This window comes from Crocodylus siamensis, chromosome 1, assembly GCF_052110815.1.
Source record: "Crocodylus siamensis isolate JL-2025a chromosome 1, ASM5211081v1, whole genome shotgun sequence".
Lineage (NCBI taxonomy): Eukaryota > Metazoa > Chordata > Crocodylia > Crocodylidae > Crocodylus > Crocodylus siamensis.
Window position 1 is genome coordinate 76,250,477 of NC_143395.1, and position 26,208 is coordinate 76,276,684.

Genomic DNA, 26,208 nt, shown 5'->3' on the forward strand with positions numbered 1-26,208 from the left:
TTTTTGTATAACAAGACAGCCATCCCCATATTAAAGTCTTTACCCATCATCAACTCTTGCAGCACCTCTGAAACTAGGGCCCTGGCCAGGCGCACCAAAAGCACTCGTGGTTTTGAAAGCAAGGGACCTTGGTCTGAACCTTGTGACCCAACAGACATCGCTCCCCAGCTTTGATTGTTTGATAATTGTGTGTTGTCATAGATTAGTATTATATAGGAAATCATTTGCTTGAGTTGTCAATATTTTATAGGTTAAAGCTGAATAAATATTGCATATGAATCATAAACTGAGTCCTCATTGGTGTCAGCCCACCAACCTAGCCACAACTGGACATTTCCAACCTAGTACGACACAGCTAACCCAGGAGTGCACAGCCCAACCAGAGGAGATGCCCTGTTGGACCTGGTGCTGGCCACGGGCGACGACCTGGTGAGGGGGCTGGGGGTGCTCAACCACCTGGGTGATAGCAATCATCGCCTGCTGGAATTCATCATCCAGCACAATGTGGCAAAAGCCTGCAGCAAGGCAGCAGCCCTAGACTTCAGGAGGGTGGACTTCAATGAAGTAAGGACAATAGTTGGGGAGGCACTGAGGTCCCGGAGGGGAGGGGAGTCGGGTGTCCAAGAAAAGTGGTCGCTTCTTAAGAAGACAATCCTCCAACCCAAAGGGAGGTAATCCCAAAATAGATCAAAGGGGGAACAAGCGTGCAAAAGCCCCCATGGCTCACCAAAAGCATCCAGGAATGTGTCCTAGCTAAAAGGGAGATGTACATCCAGTGGAAGGGAGGGGCCATCACCAGGGAGGACTATACCACGGTTGCTCGGGGCTGCAGGAGGATGGTCAGGAAAGCCAAGGCGGAGATGAAACTGGGACTAGCTACCTGGCTCAAGGACAATAAGAAGTCCTTTCTTAAATACATAGGGGGCAAAAAGAAGGTACCAGGTAACGTGGGGCCCCTGCAAGACACACTAGGAAATCTGGTCGTCACACCAGATGACAAAGCTAACCTATTTAACAATTTCTTTGCTTCCATTTTCCTGAGCATGGACTGAATAAGCCCCCCCACCGGGACCCCCTCAGGCCCCAGGGGAGATGCACTCAGGTCAAGGGTCAGTGAGGATCTAGTCAGGGAACTTCTGGAGGGACTGGACGTATTTAAATCAGCTGTTCCTAACAATCTCCACCCCAGAGTGCTGAGGGAATTAGCAGAGGTCATTGCGAGACCCCTGTCACGGCACGAGCAGCTTTGTGGTGCTCTGGTGTGGTGTCAGAGGACTGGAAGAGGGCCAACATGGTTCCCATTTTCAAAAAAGGGAGGAAGGAGGACCCAGGAAACTATAGGCCAGTTAGTCTTACCTCAATCCTGCATAAGCTGTTTGAGAGAATGATCCTGGCACATGTCCAGGAGGGGCCAGTGGGGGAGATTATGCTTAAGGACAACCAACATGGGATCTCACAAAATCCTTAGATGCAGGGGTAGCAGTGCACATAGTCTTTCTGTACTTTAGGAAGGCCTTCAACACTGTCTCTCACCCCATTCTCATTAAAAAACTAAGGGACTGTGGTGCCGACACCTACACAGCCAAATGGGCCACCAACTGGCTGGAGGGCCGCACCCATAGAGTGATGGTGGATGGGTCATTTTTGACTCGGAGGGATGTGGGCAGTGGGGTCCCCCAGGGCTTGGTCCTCAGGCCCACACTGTTCAACATCTTCATCAGTGACTTGGACGAGGGGGTAAAAAGCACCCTGTTCAAATTTGCTGACAACACTAAGATGTGGGGAGATGTGGGCATGCTTGAATGGAGGAATAGGTTGCAATCAGACCTAGATAGGTTACAGGGGTGGGCAGATGAGAACAGGATGAGATTCAACACTGACAAGTACAAGGTGATGCACCTGGGGAGGAAGAACCAGCAGCATACCTACAGGCTGGGGAACTCCCTCTCATCAGTGCAGAGGCAGAAAAGGGTCTTGGAGTAATCATTGATGCCAAGATGAACATGTGCCGGCAGTGTGAGGATGCAGTCAGGAAGGCCAACCATACCTTGTCATGGCATCCACAGATGCATCTCAAGTAGATCCAAGGAGGTGATCCTCCCATTCTATGTGCCACTGGTCAGGCCACAGTTGGAGTTCTGCATCCAGTTCTGGGCGCCGCACTTCAAGAAGGATGTGGACAGCATGGAGAGGGTCCAGAGGAGGGCCACTCACATGATCAGGGGGCAGCAGGGCAGGCCCTACGAGGAGAGGCTAAGGGACCTGACCCTATTCAGCCTCCACAAGAGAAGGCTGAGGGGGGATCTAGTGGCCTGTTACAAACTAGTCAGAGGGGACCAGCAGGAATTGGGGGAGTCCCTGTTCCCCCAAGCACTACCAGGAGTGATTAGAAATAATGGTCACAAGCTGACAGAGGGTAGATTCAGACTAGACATCAGGAAGCACTACTTCACTCTCAGGGCAGCTAGAATATGGACCCAAATTCTGAGAGAAGCGATGCTGGTTCCTACCCTGGGGGTCTTTAAGGGGAGGTTAGATGAACACCTTGCCGGGGTCGTTTGACCCCAGTACTCTTTCCTGCCATGGCAGGGGGTTGAACTCGATCTGTTCAGGTCCCTTCCGACCCTACAAACTATAAAGACCAAAGTGATTCACCACCCCCCACACACATCGCTTTTCCCACACACTGGGGAACTGGGGCCCGTGGGCAGTGGATCAGGAGTGAGAAGCACTGGGCCAGGACTGGCCATCAATGTTTCCAAATGGGTACTGATACAAAAAAACGTTGAGAACCACTGTGCTAGACTCCAGGATCTTCCATTACCAATTTCCTCTTTTTCACGTGAATACTTACAGATGCATCAACTCCTAATGTTCTTCTCAGTAAGCTATCAGTTAAGCTCTTTAAGTCTCACTAAAAGGTTTTCATACCCTTCAAAATCATTTTCATAGTTTTTCTCTGATCATACTCTAATCTTTCCTTAACTTTCTTAAAACATAGGACACAAGAATTAAATGCATCATTCCATCAGTAATGACACCTCCTACACACATTTAGTAACACATCTTTGTCAAATACAAAAAAAAATAAAACCTCTCAATTCCTACTTGAAAATTCCCTTATTTGTGTGTCTAGGAATGACATTAGCTCTTCTAGTCAGGGAACTGCACTAGGACTCATGCTCAGCTGACTTTCTACCATGACTCCAAATTTTCATCAGAATCATTGCTTCCAAGAATAGACTTTGCCATCCTACAAGTGTAGCCTACTTTCTTTGTTTCTCAGTGCCTGGGGTTACATTTGGCTGTACTGAAATGCATGTTACTTATTTTCATGCAGCTTCCCAAGAAATCCAGATCGTTCTATATCTATGACCTATTGTCATTATTTACCACTTTCCCAATCTTGGAACATCAACAAATTTTAAATCAGTGATAACAATATTCTTACAGGTCATTCATAAATGTCATAGTGCACTACCATGTACTCATGTAATCATTTACAACTAGTTATATTGAGGACCATCAGCTCTTACACAAGCTAGTTTTGCATATAGTATCATGTCACAGCAACTTAGATGTCAAACAACCATGTTATCCAACAAACTTGTTTGGTAACTTTGGTTATCAACTGAAAGAGGAAATTTCAAGTTAGAAGAGATCTTGTCAAACTATAAACCTATAGATGATTGGCATTAATTATAGTATCCCAGGTGAGTCTCATATCAATTCTTCCATTATATTTTTAGGATTGTTTCAGATCAAAATGTTTTTGTTTCAAATCTTAACTTTAGAAATTTTCTGTATCTACACACACATTAAAAATAATCCAACACACACAATGTGATCTGTTTCAAGAATGCCAGAACATTTTGACATTTTTAGATGTATTTTCTAAAGGGAAAACTGTCAGTTGACATGTTACCACAGAAAGCTTCTATTTAAATAAAGAGGAAAAAACCCTTAGCATTTTCCAGTATGAAAAATGTCTTTGACCAGAAAGTTCTCTGTCTGAAGCAGTAAATACAGCAGTCAGGGTTTGAATTTCATCCACGGTGAGGTGTCCAATCTGATGTTTTTTGTTCTTTTTGTTATTTATCTTTTCCTTGATGTTGTCATAGGCTGAATCATTATAACCTGCATGATATCCAAGAGGTTACCTGGGATTCTCTGTATTTTGCCAGTTGCATTTTCTCACGTATTGACATCCCCCTCTTCTGTTTATTCCCCCCACCTCCCCATCCAACCAACCTCTCTCTCACCTACTAACTCCTATCCCCTCTGATTTTCCCTGCCACTCATTCACATTTTCACAGATCTATATTTTGTATATTGGCTTAAGCTTCTACTCAGACCCTAGAGAGAAAATAAAGACCAGCTGACTCTCCCTATGCCTGAAGAAGAGTGCCTGTGTCTGAAAGCTTGCAAAAACAATTTTTCCAACTATTCAGTTGGTCTAACAAAATAAAAGACATCATGTGGCAGACTTACCGGTACAGGCCAGCATGCCTGGGCTCACAGAATCTTTATTGTGATTAGTGGAAACTGACCTGCAGTTTGCAGATCCCTCTCACAGCACCCTTGCCTGCCACACATCTCTTCTATCTGGAGAAGGGAACACAGTACTTGGGTGTGTACCCAGGTTACAATCATTTACCCAAATAACCTTTTTTGACTGGAAATTTATCTTACCATTGCTCTTAGTTCTAATAGTTCTATTAACTTTCACCCTTCACATCTATTACTGTTCATTTGTTTCTCTTTCCATTCTTCCCCTTTAGCTTCAGAAGTTCCCTAAGACTAATATAACCAGCCAGTTTCGTAGAATAGACAACAATTTGTAAAAACCCCAAATGCCACAGAATGTGGTCCAATATTCCATGACAGCAAAACCCAATTCCAGGATATTCTGCTTTCTATCTTCCATTTATTGAAGGACAGCAGATCCCAATGCTCCAGAATGCCCCAAAGATCATTCGGGCATTCCTCTGATTTAGAAGCCTTCAGTATTCTCTAAAGTTGTCTACACTGAGAGATCAGATGAAGCAGTGCTGAATACTGAAGTTTTAGAGCATTTCCTGTCAACTTGAGAAAACTATACAGTTTTACAGTTATTAACATTTTTTTCATTTCAGAATGACAGCATGACATTCTTTTGACCACATTTCACTTGTATAATATTCTTTCCATTCTTCTTAAAATCTACAGTGAGTCACCTATCTTATTTGGGGCTAGTCCTGATAATCTTGTGCAGGATGCCAGAGGAGGCAGTTCTATCTATCTCATGCAACAATCTCTCTCACCAGCTAGATCTTCAGACACATTTTCTACAGTTTCCATGCTAAAACTTGACACTGATTGCGTATTTTTAATTGCGCTGGATCATTTGTGGTCTTTTTCTCTTTGAGAATCATCATCTACCTGTTAGAATGCAACCTGCACCTTCAGCAGCACCACCTGTTGCAAAGGTTAGGCTAATTGCCAATAGGATAGGCTGGTCTTAGTATATAAGCCGAGGCCCTTCATTTGGCTTTTGCTTTTCAATGTCACAAGTCTTTCAGTAGCTCTACCTTGCTCCCATCCTTGGACCCCAGTACCTTAGTCCTGCTTATTCTGTCATATGTTCCCTGATTCCTGGCCTGGCATAGACAACAAACATAATTATTCCTATGGACTAGTAACATGACAGACTCTCTGACTTTAATTCCTTTGTGAACCCTTGGCCCCTGATCTGGATAGGCTCAAATACAGTTTAACACCACACTCCTCAAGATTGTTCATGCCTATATCTTTCTACTGTCCAGTTTCATCAGCCTCAAGCTGCAGAGAATGTCACCTGGCCCTTAACAGGGAAACAAAACATGGCACATTTATTGCTAGTCATATCCACTGCTATACTTCTGGCTTTTTTTTACATTCACTCTTAAAATTAGCTTGTGTGCTCATTTTGTTCACATGCCCAGTAGTCACATGGCAACTAAACTATGTACTAGACATCACTGAAAAAAGTTTTGCTCTCTGTCTAATAATAGTTATCCCATCAGCACCCAACCTGGCAGTATCCAACCTGGCAAACCCCAACCCTGACCTGCCAGCACCAAACCCACTAGTACCTGAGCTCAACCCAGCAGCACCTGACCCTGAACAGTCTCAGTCAACCTGTGCACTGGAACTGGATCCATCAGTTAGTACCAGAGGAGTAGGGATCTGCTGAAAAAAAACCAAAAAACCAGACATGCTCTGGGCCTTCTATCTCCAAGCATGACAGCTGGGAGGAAGGGATGGAACGAGCAGATGTTGTGGGTAGAGGGAGAGTGCCTACTCCAGTGTGGGCAGCCAGTCAACACTGACCTGTGCCTTGGCAGACAGGAGAGCCTGTAAAGTATACTGGCACCAGTGTTGGGGGCGTCATCTGCACCAGTGTGGGGACAGGCCATGAGCAGGGCCATGGGGCTGTACGGGCATGTGGGTGGGCTCGTGGCGGTTTTGTGTTGAAAACATGCCATTTTGTGTGGTGATTTGAAGGAGTTTGGCTGGGTGGCCTTGGCAACACAGACTGTCCGCAGAGCATACAACCGGCTCCTCTAATGCATGTACAGTACTCTCCCAGTAGGCTTTTCTACCAGAAGAACAACACTGGTAATGTTTTCTCAGATCTTTCAAGTGTTTGTACATATTTAAATAACTCTGCTCTTTACCTATCAAAAAAAAAATCAATGTAGTTACTCAGCTTGTGTGTTAATCACTTTTTCTATGCTCCCCTTTCCTCAACCAAGCATCATAACTATTTAGTAGCAAAGTAAAACTCAATGCTGAAATGCTAAGAATTTGAGTTTGGAACTTGTGTGTCATGTTAAAAAAAGAAGACCAGTCTATCCAGATTTCCTTTCACAATGAAGGATTGGCATGGTGCAAATACTAAGGGGAGGATAAACAGATTTTTTACTTTTAAATGTTGGACTATAACATGCTAAAACACACAACCCAGTAGTCAATAGCTTGTGCCTGTAGCAATCTTCTTTTACTAAGAAAGAATAAACAAATAGTTCATTTGGGCACAATAGTTGTTAGATAAACTGATCTTCAAAATGACCTCCCACCAAAAGTTTCATATTGTCAAAAAGATTGTTTCCTTTTACAAAAATCTCCATCCTTTTCATAGTATCTTAGGAACAGAACAATATTATATAATAATGAATTCTCCACTGGCATTTAAAAAAAAAAAGCCTGAACCCATGGGAGGAGCAGAGGCTGTGGGGCCTCCTGGCAGAGCTCCCCCCATGCAGCTTGGGGCAGAAGGGGGCAGTAGGGCCCAGGCTGAGGCTGCTGGAGCTGTCACCCAGCCCCGCACTGTGCAGGGAGGGGGGGCAGTGACCCCGATGGCAGCTGGAACTGCTGGTGAGTGCTGGAGTGTATTTTTGTTTGTTTGTTTTTTAAATGGCTAGGATGCTGTGGTGGGGGGGGGCAGTAATCGGGGGTTCAGGGGGCTGGGGAGGGCAGGGAAGGGATCAGGGAGATCGAGGCAGGTGGGGGTCCAGCAGGAATGGGATGGGGCCAAGTGCGGCAGGGATCCAGAGGGCTGGGGGAGTGAGTGGGGGGGGGTCCCCCCATGGTCCCCACCCCCAAATTTACAGCGCAGGGAACATTTCCTTGTTCCTTCATGTGCTTTTTGCAGCATCTCAAAGGAGTTTGAGATGCTGCAAGAGGCACTTGTGGGTTTGTCTGGCCACACCTCATGAGGTTTCTTGTCCAGACCCTTCCTCAAGGCAGGATCGTTCCTAACTAAATGATCCCAACCAAGTGTATGCCTAACCTGCTCATGAATGGAGATTTCACAGCTTCTTTATGTAGCCTGTTGTGAAACTTGACCACACTCAAAATCTATTTCCAACTTAAATTTCTACTGCTGCAGTTTAAGTCCATTGCACATAATCCTGTTCCCTACAGCTACAGCGAAAAAAAAAACCCCATCTCTTTCCTCTCTACTGTCCTCTTTATTTGAAGACTGTAATCAAATTCCCCCTCAGGCCTCACCAGTGCTAAATAGAGTGGAAAAATTACTTCCCTTGATTTACAAGTGACACTCCTGATAATATAGCTTGGTATACTGTTGGCCTTTTTCACAACAAAAGCACCTTGTTGGCTCATACTCAATTTATGGTTGATTGTTACCCCCAGGGTCCTTCTCTGTAGCCTAACTAGTGATTCCCCAGTGAGTAGTTGGGCATGAAGTTCTTTGTATTTGTGCAGGTTGACTGGTCTGTACCTCTTTGGATCCTCCTTCTTCCCTTTCTTTAAGACAGACCCTATATTTGCCCTTTTCCAATCATTCAACACTTCACTCAATCTCCATGAGTTCTAAAAGAAAATAGCTAAAGGCTCTGAAATTATTTCAGTATCCTAGGGTACATTGCAACTGGCCCTGCCAATTTGAAAGCATCTAACTTCTCCAAATAATCCTTAACTTATTCTGCCATTACTTTAGGCTTTATACAGATTCTGCACTTCAGCCTGCGCAAGTACATCACCTGCACTCAACTCACTAAGCAGCACCAGCTGAGCTCCAACCAATTCCCCTGACTGGTTCTAGGGCTGCTTTTAAGGAATGTATTGCAATGTGCTGGCTTCAGTTCTTGGATAGCTCCTACCTCTGTGACTTCCTTCTGTGTCCCAGTACCCTGACCATGTACCCAGCCCTTTAAACTTCAGACTCCAGTTTAACCTTGGCTTGCATCCCAAACGCTGCTTCTGGTAACCCCTGTGGCTCAGTGTTTAGACTCTGACCTCCACTTGTTTCCTGACTACTGACTCCAGTAGCCCCCCTGGCTCATTGTTTGAAATTTGGCTTGACCTTAGCTTGTTTCTTGAACCCTTATCCTGGTTAGTCCCCTGGCTTGGTGCTTGGGTTCTGACTTCTGATCCTCTGGCTTGTAACTCGGATTTGCCTTGTGTTGCTCCAAATAGCAGCTTACCTTTGCAACCTCCAGTACACCCCTCAGCTCTACACATTAGGCTTGACACTGCTGTGGACTGTGACAGCCTGTTTGACTTCTTCCCTATGTTTGATGCCAACTATACTCATCATCTGGTAGCTGACCCTATTTGTGAAGACTCAGGTAAAAAAGACATCAGATACTTCAGCCTTCTCTGCATCATCCATAACTATATTGCCTTTGCATTCCTATGGTTTCTTTCACCTTCCTTTTTCTTTTGACCTCATTGTAGATCCCATTTTTATTACATTTTATGTCCATATGTCCATTCATTGCCAATCACATCTCAAACCATGCAATGGCCTTCATAATTTGTCTCTGCATGTCTATGCGATACTCCTATACTCTTCCCTAGTAACATGACTAAGATTCCACTATTTGTAGGATTTCTTTTTTAGTTTCAACTCATTAAAGAGATTGCTGTCTATCCAGACAGGTCTCCTATTGTATTTCCTGCTATTCTGTCATGTTATGAAAGCTTGCTTGTACACCCTTAAAAGGCCTCCTTAAAGAACAACCAGCTCCCCTTGAGAACTCCCCCCTCCCCTCCAAATTTTCCTCCCAGGTGATCCTCCGCACCAGTTCCCTGAGTTTGCTGTAGTCTACCTTTCTGAAGTGCAGTGTTTTCATTCTGCTGCTCCTCTTCCTTCCTTCCCTTAGGAACACTACTTAATGGTCACTGTCACACAAGTGACATTTTCCATTTTCACATTCTCAAACAATTCCTCTCTGTTTAGAGCTGAAAGTCATAGAATCAAAGGAGATTGGGGTTGGAAGGGACCTCAGGAGGTTATCTAGTCACCAAGGAGGTCACCAACTTCCTGCTCAAAGCAGTACCAGCCCCAAATGCCAATCATTCCAGCCAAGGCTTTCTCTACCCAGGTCTTAAAAACATCCAAGGATACAGAGTCCACAACATCTCTAGGTAACCTATTCCAGTATTTTACTACCCTTCTCATGAGAACTTTTTTCCTAATACCTAACCTAAACTTCCCTTGCTGCAACTTAAGACCATTTCTCCTTGTTCTCTCATGTGCCACAACTGGGAACAGTCTAGCTCCATCCTCTTTGTAACCACCCTTCAGGTAGTTGAAGGCAGCTCTTAAATCCCCTCTTAGTCTTCTCTTTACCAGACTAAATAAGCCCAGTTCACTCAGACTCTCCTTATAATTCATGTCTCCTAGCCCCTTAATCATTTTTATTGCTTTCCTCTAGACACTCCCCTAAGTGCAGGTTTTTTTCACATCTTATTTAAGCTCATGAGATTTCTTTTGGTCCAATCCTCCAATTGTTGATGTCTCTCTGAATCCCAGTTCTACCTTCCAGCATGCCTACTACTTCCCCCAGATCGGTGTTATCTGAAAACTTGCTGAGGGCATATTCCATCTTATCTTCCAGGTTGTTAATAAAGAAAGTGAACAAAACTGGCTGCAGGACTGACTCCAGGGGCACTACACTTGATACCAGCTGCCAACTAGACATCAAGCCATTGATTACTACCTTTAAGCCTGACAATCCAGACCATTTTCTATCCACCTGACAGTCCATTCATCCAATCTGTACTTCCTTAGTTTGCTTGCAAGAACATTGTAGTAGACCATATCAAAAGCCTTGCTAAAGTCAAGGCTTATCACATGCACTGGTCTCCCTGCATCCACAGTTCTAGTCATCTCATCATAGAAGGTAATCAGGTTGATCAGGCCTAACTTGCCCTTGGTGAAACCATGTTGACTACTCCTAATCACCTTCTTCTCTTCCACATGCTTAGAAAAGATTTCCTTGAGGATCTGCTCCATGGTTTTTCCAGGAACGGAGGTGAGGCTCACTGGCCTGTAGTTCCCTGAATCTTCCTTCTTTCCTTCTTAATGATGGGCACTATATTTGCTCTTTTCTAATCATCCAGGACGCACCCAACTGCTGCGAATTTTCAAAGATAATGGTCAGTGGATCTGTAATCACATCTGCCAACTCCCTCAGCACCTTCAGGTGCATCACATCCAGCCCCATGGACTTCTATACATCCAGCTTTTCAAAATAGTCCCTAACCAGTTCTTTTGCCACTGTTACCTTTTACCTCCTCCCCAAATTGTGTTGTTGGGTGCAGTAGTCTGGGAGCTGCCCTTGCCTGTGAAGACTGAGGTGAAAAAGGCATTGAATACTTCAGCCTTTTCTGAATCATCTGTTACTAGTTTGCCTCCCCGTTCATTAAGAGCTCACACTTTTCCTGATCTTCCTTTATTGATGGCATACTTGCAGAAGCCCTTCTTGTTACCCTTCATGTCCCTTGCAAACTGCAACTCCAATAGTGTTTTGGCCTTTTTGGACACATCCAGATGACAGAGCATGTGCAGTTTGCTGTACCTCAAAGCTGTCTGAGGCACTGCAAATTACATGCAGAGCATGGGTGGCTGTTTCCTGGAGATCCTAGTGTCAAAAAACTCACTATACTCTGGTTACCAGCCAGGCTGTGTGTAGCCAGATTGCCCCTGGGAGGCCCTGCTGCCCTGGGAGATTGAGATCTATATCTATATCTATATCTATCAAGTTGCAGAACAGCGGGAGCATGCGGTGTTAGGTTGTGGCACTCCATCCTAGCCCCTTACCCCCACCCCTCCTTATTCTCAATGGGCAATTGGCTTATGACTCCATAAACCCAGTTATATTATTATTCCTCATTGTATCAGGACAATTCATTCTTCCTGTTATCCCTTTTTTCCCTTCAGGAACATAACAAGTTCTGATGAACTCCAGCCTCTAGTCTACAAAGTTTAGGCAATTATATAGATCAGGTGGTAGGGCCAACTGGAAGGTCAGACATCCAGATGAGGCCACCTCTTCCACTCCTATCCAAGGAATCAAAATACAAAAAAAATGATGACTAGGTCACAATAGAAGACTCTTCCTACAAGAGGTGTACCCAGAATACACATAACCTTGCAGGTTGGCTAGTAATAAAGAGAGGCAGAAACAGGTTAACAGCCCAACCTTTTATCTGCATACACTTGAGAACACAAAAACAAGCATTTATCCCAAAGTCTATCTGCATACCCATAACAGCACAACATATATTCTCACCTATAGTGGCTGGGGAGACTCAAGAGATGAGAGAAGTGTGGAAGATTGGCAGCAGGTCTTCTTAAAGTTTCTGAGTTCTCCAAATTTTCTCTCCAGTCTATACCCTATATTTATATATGGCTGATTCTAATATTCTAATAAATGACCTCTGATTGGTTTTATTTAAATTTAATTGTTTCATTGAATCTCTGGGGACTGGATTGAACTAGGTCTCTTGTGGACTTAGAAGATGTTTATCAGTTGGGCTTTATATCCTTGAGAAAGCAAGAGGGAGGTTTTTTATTTTCATTCCTTCTCCATTGTGGAATGCTTCTCTGACACAGCTATTTTGTTTTTACAAATTATCTAAGCATCTTTCATAAAAATATATCTAGGAATAGTGTCTAATACACTGGGCTATATCAATCACTACTACTAATATTAAGGTAAAGCTGTGATATAGTATAGCAGTTCCCAAACTCTGAGAGATTGCGCACCACCAGTTTAAAATGATACAACTTCAAGTGCTACCAGAAACATTTTTAGTTTAACCTTAAGTACCACCAGCAAATTTTTGTCATATAAAGTAATTATAATCAATTTGTTAACATGTAGCACTAACAGGTTGTTTGTGTACCACCAGTGGTACACATACCACAGACTGGGAACCACTGATGTAGTACATTTGGATGATTTACTGCATGTTCTTCCTTTAGAAAGTCTTCTTTCAGGCCTTGTGCTCTGTTAAATTGTATATCATTACTGATTTAGTAAGATGTTGATGGCTTCCTTTACTTTGACCCAGCTAGTTCTCATACCTGCAAAGGTCTACTCTATGGTCACTCAGAAACAGGCCTTGGGGCCTTGTATTTAGCTACACGTCTGCAGCTTGGCTTAAGACCACTGAAAATGGCCAAGGCTGTTAACAGAGGGCAATGATACACATAGCTATCATCAAGTACAGGGTGACACCTTATAGGCTAACTCATTCAGAAATTTATAAACTTTCGTAGGCAACAGCCTACTTCCCCCACACCCCAGTAAATGTCTTAAGGGGCTGGTTCAGCATATGCCACCTTCCCGCCCCTTTCTTTCCCTCTCCTTTACCTCAAAGAGGAGCCAGAAATGATCAGGCCTTACCTACAGTCCTATATAAATGGTAGAGAGCTATTTGCTCTCTTCCTCAATCTGTCATCAATTGACTTGTTCTTGTATTTCCACACCTCCACTCTAGAAACCCCTTCCTCTGACACAGCTGATTGGTCCTGCAACAGGTTTAATCTTGTGCAAATCAGTGGGGAGTTAGTATACCTCTATCCTAGGGAAATAATCCACCAATAATGAAAATTAAAGTAGTTGAAAATTAAATTAACTAACACATTTAAAACCCTCAAGTAATAAACAAGTTACAGATAAAACTCTTCAATTCAATGTATTCTCCATAGCAATACCCTTTATCAAGAGCAAGGGAGTTTTCTCTTTCTTGTATAGATATCTGTGCATCACCAATATAATCTTCACTGTCATCTACAGTTTTTGCTAATTATTATTGTATCATTGATAGCTCTAAGAAACAGGGAACTTATCTTCCCTTCTATTTCTATAAAAATAAGCATAAGTGCACTCAGCCTGACTAAAGATGCCAAGTTTTAATACATATTAAATTTTCTTGTACCACTATTTTATCTAGGGTACCTTTGTGAAATGGATTAAGCAAAATGATTAACATCTCTTTTGTGGCTCCCTTTCCATGCCACTCCCTGTGTGATGCTGTTACACAAATGTTTATTAGCATCAATTATGATGGTGGTTTTAGTGACATGAACATTTGTGCAACAGAACTTATTTGTATAAACTAAAAAGTACTTGCAAAAACAAAACAATCCTTGGATCCCCTAAGAAAATAATAAAGGCACTGACACAGAGCTTGCCACCGAATGAAACAACAGCAATTTTTATTTATAAATATATTTTGTTTTTCAAATCAAGATGTTCCCTAAACCTGATTAAAATTTAAGATGAATATTTACTTCATGCCAGCAGATGGTAAAATATTGTCAAACAAAACAAGTTGGTGGCTTATTTGAATCCGAATGATCTTTTAAGTCATGTTTGCCTGAACTGTCAAAACTATCTAGTATGGAGATATCACTAGGCAGACAGAATTTCTGAAGACAATAACACATAAATACATGAAGGAAGATGGGAGAAAGTATTGAAATTATTATCATTGGAGAATCTGTTGTTGAAAACAAAATATAGGTAATTAATACATAGTTAGATTAATGATTTGTTGACCTGGTCCCCAAGATACACCAAAAAAACCAAAGATCTAGGAACCTTAAGGTAGAAGATAATATCAAAAAGGGAATGGGAAAATTATAGCAAAAAGAGAGTTGTGCTTCCCCTTCCTTGCTCATCACCAAAGAAGTGTCATTTTGCCTTAGCTCTCCTCAAATGCTTAACTTTTCTTAGATTTAGCTCTTCTCTGATTAACGCATTGTCTGATATAACTGAATGACAAGTTAACCCATTTTTCCCAGCTATGCTACAATAAAAACACAAACAATATAGAGATCCCAAGAATAGCTTATTATGTAAGGAATGACAAATACATTATTTAAGCAAGCTAGTCCTAAATTTTCATAGTTTATTATTTCCATATTATAGTCTAGTCATAAATCCTGTCAGTTTGAAAGTAAAAGAAAACACTATTACATTATCTATATAATGCAATGAGTACAAAACCAAACATGTATCTTTGAACTGTAACTATAATGGTCCAAAGAAAACATCATTCAAATCAACTGTTAGTGTTACAGTACAGCATTTTCTGAAGACAATAAGCAAAGTCAAGTGGTTTAATGAAGTCATGGTCCCTTGAGAAGCTTCAATACCCAACAGCAGAAAATCTATTCTATAACAGAGCTTGATAATGATTTTCTAGTCCATTGACTTCAGTAAAGAAAGGACCTACATTTTCTTTTAGACTAACATAATGGATTTCAATATAAAGCGGAAGCAAATAGTGTGCATTGGAACCTGATTATTTTTTTGGACTTTTTAAATTGTACAGCAATGAAGCTATGAAGTAGGAAGTTTATTTTTTCTACCCATGTAGATTCCTCTACTGAGCTCAACACTGTAGCTATATCAGCATCTTCCAGTACTGCATTAAAGAACATAACTGACTTCTGTTGTTTGTTGTTGGGTTTCTGATCATCTTTGCAGGAAAGAAGCATGCATTCCACTTCCTTTGGTATGATATATTTTTTTTTGTTACTGCGTTGTTTTTTTAAATGCATGCCACTATGTATTTATGTTAGAGAAAAGAACATTTTAAAAATGTGAATTATCCTTAGAGTACCATAGCAGGGTTTTCAATTGTTCTTACTTGCTGGGAAAGTTAATTTCACAGTTTTATACTATCCCTTAAAATAGATTTTTCACCTACACAGATAAGCTTCACACCTACTGTAGAGACACCTAGTTTACTAAACTGGAGTCTTCATTTCAAGACACTAGATAATCTGTTAGATATCTGGGCCACAGACCTTAAAAAAGGAAGAAGACTGATTTTGATTCAATATTCTTTTGAAACAGCAGAGGAGATGATTCATTTTTTCTTCTCTCGGTTTCTGAGGATGTATATTGAAGTGTTCTGTACTATATTTCCCAAGCCTGAAGACTTCATGCCCAGGTGTATTATAGTGCCATAAGGCAGCTGAGAGGTGATGGAGGCCTGAATAACTGAGGCCAGAATGTGATGGATTCAGAGATGATACTGGCCATTGCTTATGCATCAGCACTGAATTCAGAAGTATTCCTCAAGTATGGACTGAATTGACTAATTGCAGATGTGTACCTCCAACCAAAAGAGACGGCTTTCTGAATGGGAACTTTTCAAAATGCTCATATTCAGTTTCAGCCATCAGTTTTCTTCTGTGAACTGATCAGTCTTATTGTATGAATGGCAGGTATATGTTTAGATGTGATGAAGTGCAGGCAGAGAACTTTATCACACTTGCTAGTGAGTTAATTCACGTTATCAGTTCACCTAATGGACACATAAAAATTGAAAAGGTTTAGAGGGAGAACTGAACTTCCTCCACATATGGAGTGTCTAGTGGTTGAATACTATCCCATCATTATTTGTTGAGTGCAACTTCATAGTGCATTACAGTGAGTCCTGCCACCTCTCTCAGGTGAAACAGCAGTAACTCATAGTTGAAAATGAAGAATGCTGCATAGAGATCTAGGGGGATGAGAACTGACAGAAGAAGATCAGCAGTGGCAATAAAGCAGTTTTAGTATGTCTGTATCATGCCAGGTTTAAAATGTTAGTTTCAATTAGATGAGCTTGTATTTGGCCTATGGTTATCTTTCATGAGAGCTTGATCAGGGTTGGGAAGTCAGATACCAGGCAGTAGCTAACTGAGAACAATGCATCCAGGGTAGGTTTCTGAAGTATTATCAGACTTTCAAAGGAAGGGAATATTCTTTATTTGAATATTACCCAAGTTGGGAATCACACTAGGGTAATGACTCTCTTTCACAGGGTCAGATTCACAAGGGTCTCTTCAGGTGTCGAGACTTTGTAACGAGTGAGCATAATGAACGAATGTCCTCTTGGAAGCAGGGAGACTGTTGGTGGGTATCCAGAGATGAAATTAATACACGCTGTTTTGAGAATGCATCTTCAACTTGCAAGAGACTTTTAGTGAATTAGAATGATCTCTTTTTTTAAATTGTCTTCTTTTAAATTATTAAAAAATAATAAACAGTGTTTTGTTAGTTATATAAACTTATGTTTACGGTTAAATAGCATTTTGATTTGAAAAGGAGCGTTTGAAACCAGAGAACTCAAGACAGTTCCTTGACACCATGATTTAAATTTACATTTCAGTTACTACTGGAGTTTCTGAATCAGTATTGCAATGACTTATTTAAACAAGTATGAGTTCTACAAAGATAAGTAAGGGATATAGTGCCAAAAATCTAAAAAAAATTGGCCATCAAAGCTTTTGTTACGCACCAATAACTGAATTTTAAAAAGCCTCTTGTATTTTGGTAAGGACTCAGGGAAAATAAATACTGTATATTCTCACATACCACATACCCCAAATAAGACAAATGCCCTGCTTTTGGAAGACACAAAGTAGAAAAAACAACTTTTCCAGAGTTGTGGCTAACTGCATGGCTAACTGTTAACTCTCACTTGCCCTCCACCTATCAATGACTACTTGAGGCACAAGCTACAGTGTTCAGCTGAAGGCTACTGCCAGTTCCTATAAGGTTGTGAGGGGGTTAGCACTAGAAACTGTCCCCGCTGTTGCTGGGCCAGCGAGAAGTGGCATCAACTTGCAGCATAGAGGTCTATGAAATCTATTAAATAATTTTTCCCACTTAAGACACACACCCCAATTTTGGAGGGCTGTTTTTTGGTGAAATGTTGCATGTGGTATGCATTAAAGATTATATAAGCTAAAACACATCCTGGAAACTAAACTAAGCTTTTGAAAATAACTTTACATTTTCTCTTTGGGCTGAGAACAGTAACAGACTTATTGTGAAAATAGCTACTTATATAATATTTAATTTGTATTGCAGTAGCACCTACAGGAGTGCATGAGCTATCAGGGGATCTCATTAGCAACAGCGGGCAAAATATTGGCTCAGAGACTCCTTAACAAACTGTTTTTGCACACACTAGATGGAAAACTGAATCCCAGTGAAGCTTTAGAGCAAATCAGGAAATAGTAGTCATGCTTTTGTTGAACAAAAGATCCAAAAGAAATGCTGTGAACCAAATTACAATCTCTGTGTGGCTTTCAATGATGTCAGGAGAGCTTTTGATATGGTCAATGAATCTAGTCTCACTTTCCTCCATCAGCTCCATAAAGAAATGCATGTCAGAGTAACAACTGGTGCCAATCTATTTAAGCCTCTCATCTCCAATGAAGTCAAATAAAGACCACTTGTGTTCAATCTGTTCTATGTTATACCTGTGAAAAGGACAATTGGAATGTAATTTCGGTTGGCATGATAAAATTCTTCACCTCTAGAACACAGTTTAATTGTTCAAAGTTGCTAGCAAGACTGATAATCACTACTCAGCTTCTTTACAAGTTGCTCTCTGTATATGGGTATGAATATCATCTACAAAGATTGCTCTGCATTAATGGTACATTTTGTACAGGATTTACAGGCACTGCCTACATCTGATTCTAAGTAGCCAACCAATTTGTGAATGGCAAAATTCTGAATGCACCCACATGTGCACCCAAACTCAATCACTAGGATAGCTCATAGGTTTATTCAGGTAGGTATGTACCTTCCCAAAAGTGTGCTTGGAGAAAAAAACACAACTGATGAGTAGGTGCCCCCCTTAGAGCTCTCCTTAAACTGGTTCACTGAGCAGCCAAGAGGAAAAGATACATGACGCCAAGAGAAAAGGAAGCATGTGGAAGTGTGGCTCAGTGAAATGGCACCTACTCCATAAATGAAGGACTCTGGCTTCTATCCACTACACATGCCTCTAGCTGGGCAGCAAATTTCCCACTGTTGTTTATCCAATGAATATTAAATACAAAAGTATAGATAAGCCACTGCAGACTGGGACCAAAACCCAAGGCAGTGTGATCTCACTGAGCCATACTTCCCTCTGGAGTCCTCTACTCCTGGCTTCACATATCAGAAATCAGCCAGTCAAAACATTTATTTTATTGTTTTAACTTTTTCCTATCATGCTATTCGTTAAGTAAATGAGTTATCTTTTTGGTACTCTCCCTAGGCCTTCCCACTAAGTCCCTTACTGGCTTGTGATTCCATTATTACATCATGTCCCATTAATCTATAGCCTTCTCAGGACAGGGGACATGCTTTATCAGTTTTGTGCATCATTTCATATAATTTGTCACTTAAAGGAATCAATTACTGTTGCTAATATTCCATAAACACTGACCAAAGCAGAATCATGCTCTGTCCATAACCTAATGCCAAAAAATATTGGTGACCATTATAATGAAAGCTGCAGTGTTTGATCAGTTGCCAGCACAATGAGCCTGACTCTCCCACTGGCAATAAATCAGCTGCCAAATTTACCCACAGACTCAAGCATATCAATAACACCATCAAGTTCACCCACACTGAATCACATAAAACAATAAAATCTTCAGATTAGACTTGCTTTCATAATGCAGACAATTTAACTGCATAATTAAGGAAATTACTGCACTCAGTTGGCATCTTTCCAGATAGCAAGGCTGCTCAGAGGATCATATATTGCATACAGATATTTGGAAAACTTCAGCACCCTGTTATTATTTCTACATATCAGTGATATGAGTTTGTTACTGTAAATTCCCCATTTACCATTCCAAAATAAATTCCTTGTTTCAAGGAGTATTTTGTATGTGGAACAGCTCCTCAACAGTTGCTTATATAAGGAATGGTTGAAGAATATAATTTAGGACTATTTTTCTCATATAAAATTGAATTTATGTACCAGTCTTACATCTGCACACATGGAGAGAATGTTATGGAGAGAAACCATGTACAAGTGACATCAGATTTCCCAACCCAACATTTTTTTATTCAAATAATTGTCACTGGTCATATCAAGAATTATGTTTTATACTATAATCATTTTTTTTTTGGACCTAATGATGCATCTATTTTTCTTTGAGGAAAATTTTATAGGCTTAAAGGAAAACAGAATGTTATATCCAAGTCACTGACACTAAGTTGTATGCTATCATCTGTCAAATTTCAGCTTGGATACCAGATACAAAACTTCACTGGATTCACAAAGTATAAACCATTGATAGCACTATGTGAACCACTAGAGTTAACACAACATTATGGCATATCACTAGTGTAGGACTCAAAGTGGTTTACAAGACCCTGTATTATAAAATGTACACAGTCTCAGGAAACACTAAAACCACTGTCAGAGTCCCCTGTGCTTATCTCCCAGAGCAAAATCCTAATTATAGCACAATGCTTTCCTTTCAAAAGCCTTCTTTAATGAGCCCTAGTTACTAGCTCTTCACTTTCAGCTTTACAATAGGATTCAGTATTCTTAGATGGTGGCAAATGACATACCTCATACACAAGAAACCTAAATAACCCATTTTGTATACATTTTAGGACCAAGTAAATAATGAACCTATGCCTACTTTTTGCATTGCACTAAGACGCTTATGCATATGAAAGTGTTTTTATTTCAGGGTTGTTGGGTTTTTTTAATTATCATATTCCAAACTTTCCACCCTCATTGGTTCCATGTCCAATTTACTCAGTTTTTTTTCTTTTTAACTGCCAGCTTTAAATTAAACTTGGGATCCTAAGTTAAATTTGGCTTTACATTGACTCAGGTATCAATATTATTAAAAATCCCCTATGTCAAATAGGACCTTAGTTTAATCTGTCTTCTGGGTGAGGGACAAGCATTCAAAAAGCCCGAGCCTGAATTGATTCAACATTTGTAGAATGTTCCTATTTGCAAGTGAATAGACATTCACTTTTGATTCCTGAAATGTAGGCATGTGCCTGCAGTGACTCAGGCTAGAAGTGGGGGGCACTAGAGCAGCCCTGCCTTCCCTTCCTCAGCAGCTGCAAGGCTGGAGGGAAGCTGACCGGAGAGGGGCATGGCCAGGCCCCACCACTAAGTATGATTGGAGAGGGGTTTAAACCCCCAATCTGGCCTGTAGGGATGCTAGCCAGCCTGGCTCAGCCCCACAGCCCCAGCCACAGGCAAGGCAGGTGGATAGTGAGGCCATGCCAACCAGCTCTGGTCATGTTCCCAACCCTGAGTTGGGGAGGAAGGTGAATGCCTGACACAGGCTGCTCTGCCCCAGCCAGGCAGACCCCAGCTACCAGTCAGACAGGAGATGGAGGGGGAGATTAAAGACCCTTACATCTCCCCATTTGCTTCAGGGTGCAGTGGGGGGGAGGGGCGCGGGGGTGGCTGGACATGCCACTCCATCCCACCACGGCTCAAGCAGCAAAGTGGGAAATGCATGACAGGGGCTGCTACACCGTGGCCAAGCAGACCCTGGCTGCCCTCCCCCAGTAGGGGAGTGGAGGAAATAAACCTCCTTTCTGCTCCGTTTGCCTCAGGGGGCCATGCCAGGCCCACATCAGGGCACACCCCCACCCCTGGGGCAGGGCCAGCCCTGCTGTCTGGAGCAGACAGCACAGCCCAGCCCAGGGCTTAAAAGCCTGCTGGGATGCTGGGGAACTCTGGTTTAACTTAAACCAAGACGTGGCCTGGGACAAAAGTTGCATAAACCGATTTGACCCAAATCAGTTAAGTCTGATTTTACATTCAACCAGGTTTATCTTAAACCAGTTTTGACCATTTTAAAACTGGTTTATGTGTACTGAACTTCTGTTCTCTTACAGTTTTAAAACAGTTTCTGATCATGTAAACCAGTTTGTGTGAACTTCTGCCCCTAGCCTTGATGTAAAGACAATTTTAGTTGTGGCTAATGCTTCATAACTTTCCTACCACTGGAAGCACTCAAGTGATTTTCTGATTCTACTCAACTAAACCGCCTGATCAATGCTAGCCATTTTGGGGGGCAAATGAGCAAATTAGCTGTTTTGGAGCTCTTATAACGAAAACAGGCTGCTGAGACATTTTACCATTACAACTATTCTCCCTACCTACAAACTGGTAAGAGAGTGACTACTGGGTGAAAACATTGACCTGAGACTTATTCCAAACGCATATGTGAACTTTACATCTTCCTATCAATGTAAAATTTATGTGAATGAATGTTTGATATACTGAGACAAAAGACTGCAAGGATCTATTTATTAAGGAAATAGTGTGTGTCTGTCATCTGTGGGGTTCACAACAAATGCAGTCTGCATAATTATTTATTAAAGTATTTTGTTAAACAAAAAGAATTTGAAAAGCAAATTAGCTGCATGGCAGTTCATTAACCTGTACATAACTTGCATATGTGGTCTAACTGCTGAGTAATTATCTCTGACTGGAGCAGATCTCACTGATGGTGCCATTGTAAAGTGTACTTTACAAGTGGCCCTCAGTGACATTTGAATTGTGTGCCCCTGGTATATATGTATTATATGTGTTTATTTAGGGACAGTTCATATCTCTCAAATCAGAAAAGGCACAATAATAGTGCTATCTTATTATACTATGTTTGTCTGCTTGCTCTGGGTTAGGCTTTAGCACAAATAAAATTTGTCCCCTTGAGTCCCATTCTTTGGATGGCTGATGGGGCAATAAATAGTCCCGTCAGTGTCTAGTCTCACTAACAGAGTGGAAACCTTGAATTCTGCATCTCTATCTGCATAACCAAGAAAGGATCAGAAGCCCTCTACTCTTTGGTGTTGGCCAGCTGTAAAGGCTTGCCCTGCTCTGTTATATAGAGAGGGAGTTCCATGAGTGTTAATTTGCAATTTAAGCTTGTATTAGTCAGTATGTCAATTAAATGTATTTCTTATTTCCTGCAAAAGTTAGAATAATATTGTTTGAGTAGTAATTGAAAATTTTGAGAAATGGAATGAGAGGGCATTTAGCATATTTCATTCTCTCTGGATGTTAATACTAAGTCACTTAGAAAATTATTACCCAGTATTGAGCACTTTAAAACCAAACTGACACATCTTAAAAATGGCATATACACTAAGCAGCTATAAACAAATATTTCTTTTTCAAATTTTCACTTCCTTTGACTCTCTCTCTTGCCATTATTATTTATCTAGGTATTTTAACAGTATACACCAGTCTGGTATCTAAGCTCACCAGCTTTCACACCACACATTTCTTTCCTTGTGGTCTTTGAATTGTTCAATTAGCTGCATCTGCTGAAGTTTTTTTTTTTCCTGTTCATGAGAATACCTATGCTGAATTACATTTCCTGTCTGTAGATGAAAACTCTGTCCCATCACAGTTCATTTAATCTACAATACAGAACAACTGAGGTTTTTCATTTCTGAAGGATACTAAATAATAAATTATATCCAAAAATTGAAAAGTACTCCTGGGGATAATTCTGTCTTGAAAACAAAATGCAAAATTCTCTCTCTACCTTTTCTGTTGTCAGTGGAGACAAGAAAATCCTTTTCTTCAAAACATTAAACATTGTTGCCACTAACAGAAAAGTGTTAAAATTGTTAATGTTGCCTAAGGGCAACACTCCTCTATAGAAACTCTTGAAATCCAAGAAAGAAGGAAACACCACATCCAGTTCAAGTGACCTTTAATTAACATATCTTAACCCACATAATACATTTATTCCCCTTTTTCTCTTGATGAATAAGCCTCATACAAATTCAAAATGGGTAGCATATTCACTTTATACCTCAGTCCCAAAATAATGCAAAACCTTAATTCCAACAGTATGAACATTCACCTGTAAGAACCCATGCACTAGCAAATATTTTGGCTAAGATTTGAATTTCACTATTAATATGCCTGAAGGTAAGTGTAGAGAATGATCATGTCAATAAAATTGATCATCTAATTATTTTTTAAAAAGTAAGAGGAAACTTTTAACACAAAGCCAATCTACTTTTATTGGAAAAATTCCCACATCTGTTAGCCTAGCCTCTTTTTTCAAGGCTTTCATATCATAAATGCTGATAATATGGAAAACAGGGTGTAACATGGTCCCGCCCCAGGAGTGACCATGATACCCCTGGAGCCCTCCTCAGCCCTTATCAACTTCACTCTCTTTGGACAATCTCCCCTTCCCTTCCCTGCTGCGACTTGATGAATTTATTTTTTAGAAAAAGGGAGCCTGCCCTAGGGCTCCCCAAGCCTAGGGGAACCATTACACTCATGAACACAGGTGTCTAAGCCCATCACCTTAAGGCAGGGGTGAGCAATTATTTTGGCCAGAGTCACACTTAGAGATATTTAGTGAGCTGCCATTGGCCAGGTCAGCAGCCTACCCTGCATCAGCTCACCAAAACTCCCTAGGTGCCCCCTGCATGGGTCCCAGCCAGTCTTCATGGAAACCCTGGGATTCCTGGACAGTGATCCCAGCCCAGCCCTAACTCTACATGCCCATCCTGCTCCCAGATACAACTCTCTGCCCACCCATGGCCCCATTCAAGTGCAGATGGGATGGGACTGCAGGCAGGTGGGTAGTGGGACAGGCAGGTAGGGCCACGGAATTGGGATCATGGGGCAATGACAGCATGGCACCAAGGATTGGGGCAGAGCCATGATCTGCTGCCTGCAAATCCCTTGCAACAGATGCCAGTTCTGTGGGCAGTGGTGTATGGGAAGTAGATTGCACCTCTGCCCAGGCCCCAGCCCCACTCTGTCACTACCCCATGATCCCCATCCCAACCCTCCCCACCCACCCACCCACCCTGCTCCTGAACATGGCTCCCCACCCATTTGTGGCCCCATGCCCATCCACCCAGCCATACTCCCTGCCTGCATAGGATCCCAGACATTTTCCATGTAGAGCCTGCAAGTCCGCCCTGTCCGGTGCCTTCAGGAGTTAGTGCAGGGTGGATGGGCTCGCATGCCTGGGCTGCCAGACCAGGTCCAGAAGCAGCAGCTGTAAGGGGCCACTGCAGGGACTGCTAGGAAGCTAAGTCTGGTTGCCATGCTGCCCCAGCCCTGCTGCGCACCCAGATGTGGTAGGGCAGGATGCACACACCCTGGCCTGGACTGTCCCCTGCACCTGAGGTGGGCAGAGCAAGGATCCCACTGTGGGCCAGAGAAAATGCCTTGGTGGTCCTGATCTGGCCCATGGACCATATTTTGCCCACCCCTTAAGGGTTAGCTACGTGGATTCCATCCTCCCCAATACCCATATGGTGGGCCAGCAGGGAGTGTTCCTGTGCTGAGCCACCCACTTCACTGTGCCCAACCCCCTTCTAGGCTCCAAGTACCTCATGTCTGGCTGATTCCCTTCCTAGAGCACACCCACAAGCCTAGGGGTAACGCCGCCACCACCCAAGGTTGGGACTGATTTTGGCCCTGTGACCCCTGGGAAACACAGGCCTAGTAGTACTTGAGGGGTAAGTCAACCCACTGCATGAACTTGGGGTGCTTCCCTCAGTCTGAAGCACAAATAGTGGTCTCCCTTAGTCAGCTGAACCAATGGGACCTCAAGGCATTATCTAGATGCTCTCCCAATAAATCTCCCATGCTAGCTAAGAGGAGAACTTTATTAGTAAAAAGGAGTAGGTTTGGAATAGGGTACAGTGTAGAGCAATATCAGAGAAATACCTTAGAGCAAACAGTGGCATGGTAGCCTCTGAGTTACTACAAGCTAACTATCTAGTTAGATCTCAAATAGCTCACTCATAAGTATCATTCAGAGGCAGGCAGAGATTCCCTCTGGAGGCAAGCAGTTTATTGAACATGAGTTTCAAGAGCAAGAGCGTGAGTTTCAGATGGTCCAGCTTCTCTGAGAGTCCTCATCATGGCTGCTGCCCCTCCTTCTGGGCAGTCCTTAACTTACATAGACCATATGACTTCATTTCCCCGATCCAGTGAAGGCCCGCAGTTGTTGGCTGCTGGCCAACCAATTTAAAAAGGCATCACTGGTTGCCAGGTAGACTGGCAGGGTCTCTAGCTACCCTCCCAGCCCTGAGGTCATTGCTTAGAACAATAGGGAGTTTAAGCCCCCACCCTAGTGTGTGGGGCCAGTCATGTAAGAAGAGGAAGCAGGTTCTCCCCTCCCTCAGCTTTGTATCCAGCTCAAGTTACAACTCGGTGTACCTGAAGCAGATGGGGAAGGGGTGTCTAGCCTCTGCAGTGACCATGGTAACCAAGTTGTGAGAGAGGTAATAAGCCTGATAGCAAAGTTTGGGGACAGGCTGAGATGGCATTCTTCCACAACCCATACCTCACAAGTGTCACACATACTAGCCATAATCACCCCTAAAGGCTATGGGATCTTGGTTCTGTTTGCCCTTAAACTAGTCTCTCTCTAGGCTATGGGCACCTTGGCTCCCTCATTCTCCAGCTGTGGCCCTCCTGACTTTCGGTCTTTTTCCTTAGACCCTGGCTCCGATCCTAGGCCATTTGAGACCCATGGGCTCTCCAGCCCTGGTAGTCTCTGGTTGTGGCCCTTCTGGGCCTTCAGCTCTTCCAGAGCCTTAGCCCTGTTCTTAGGCCAGTGAGACACCCTTGTCCTACCTGTTTCCCTGGCCC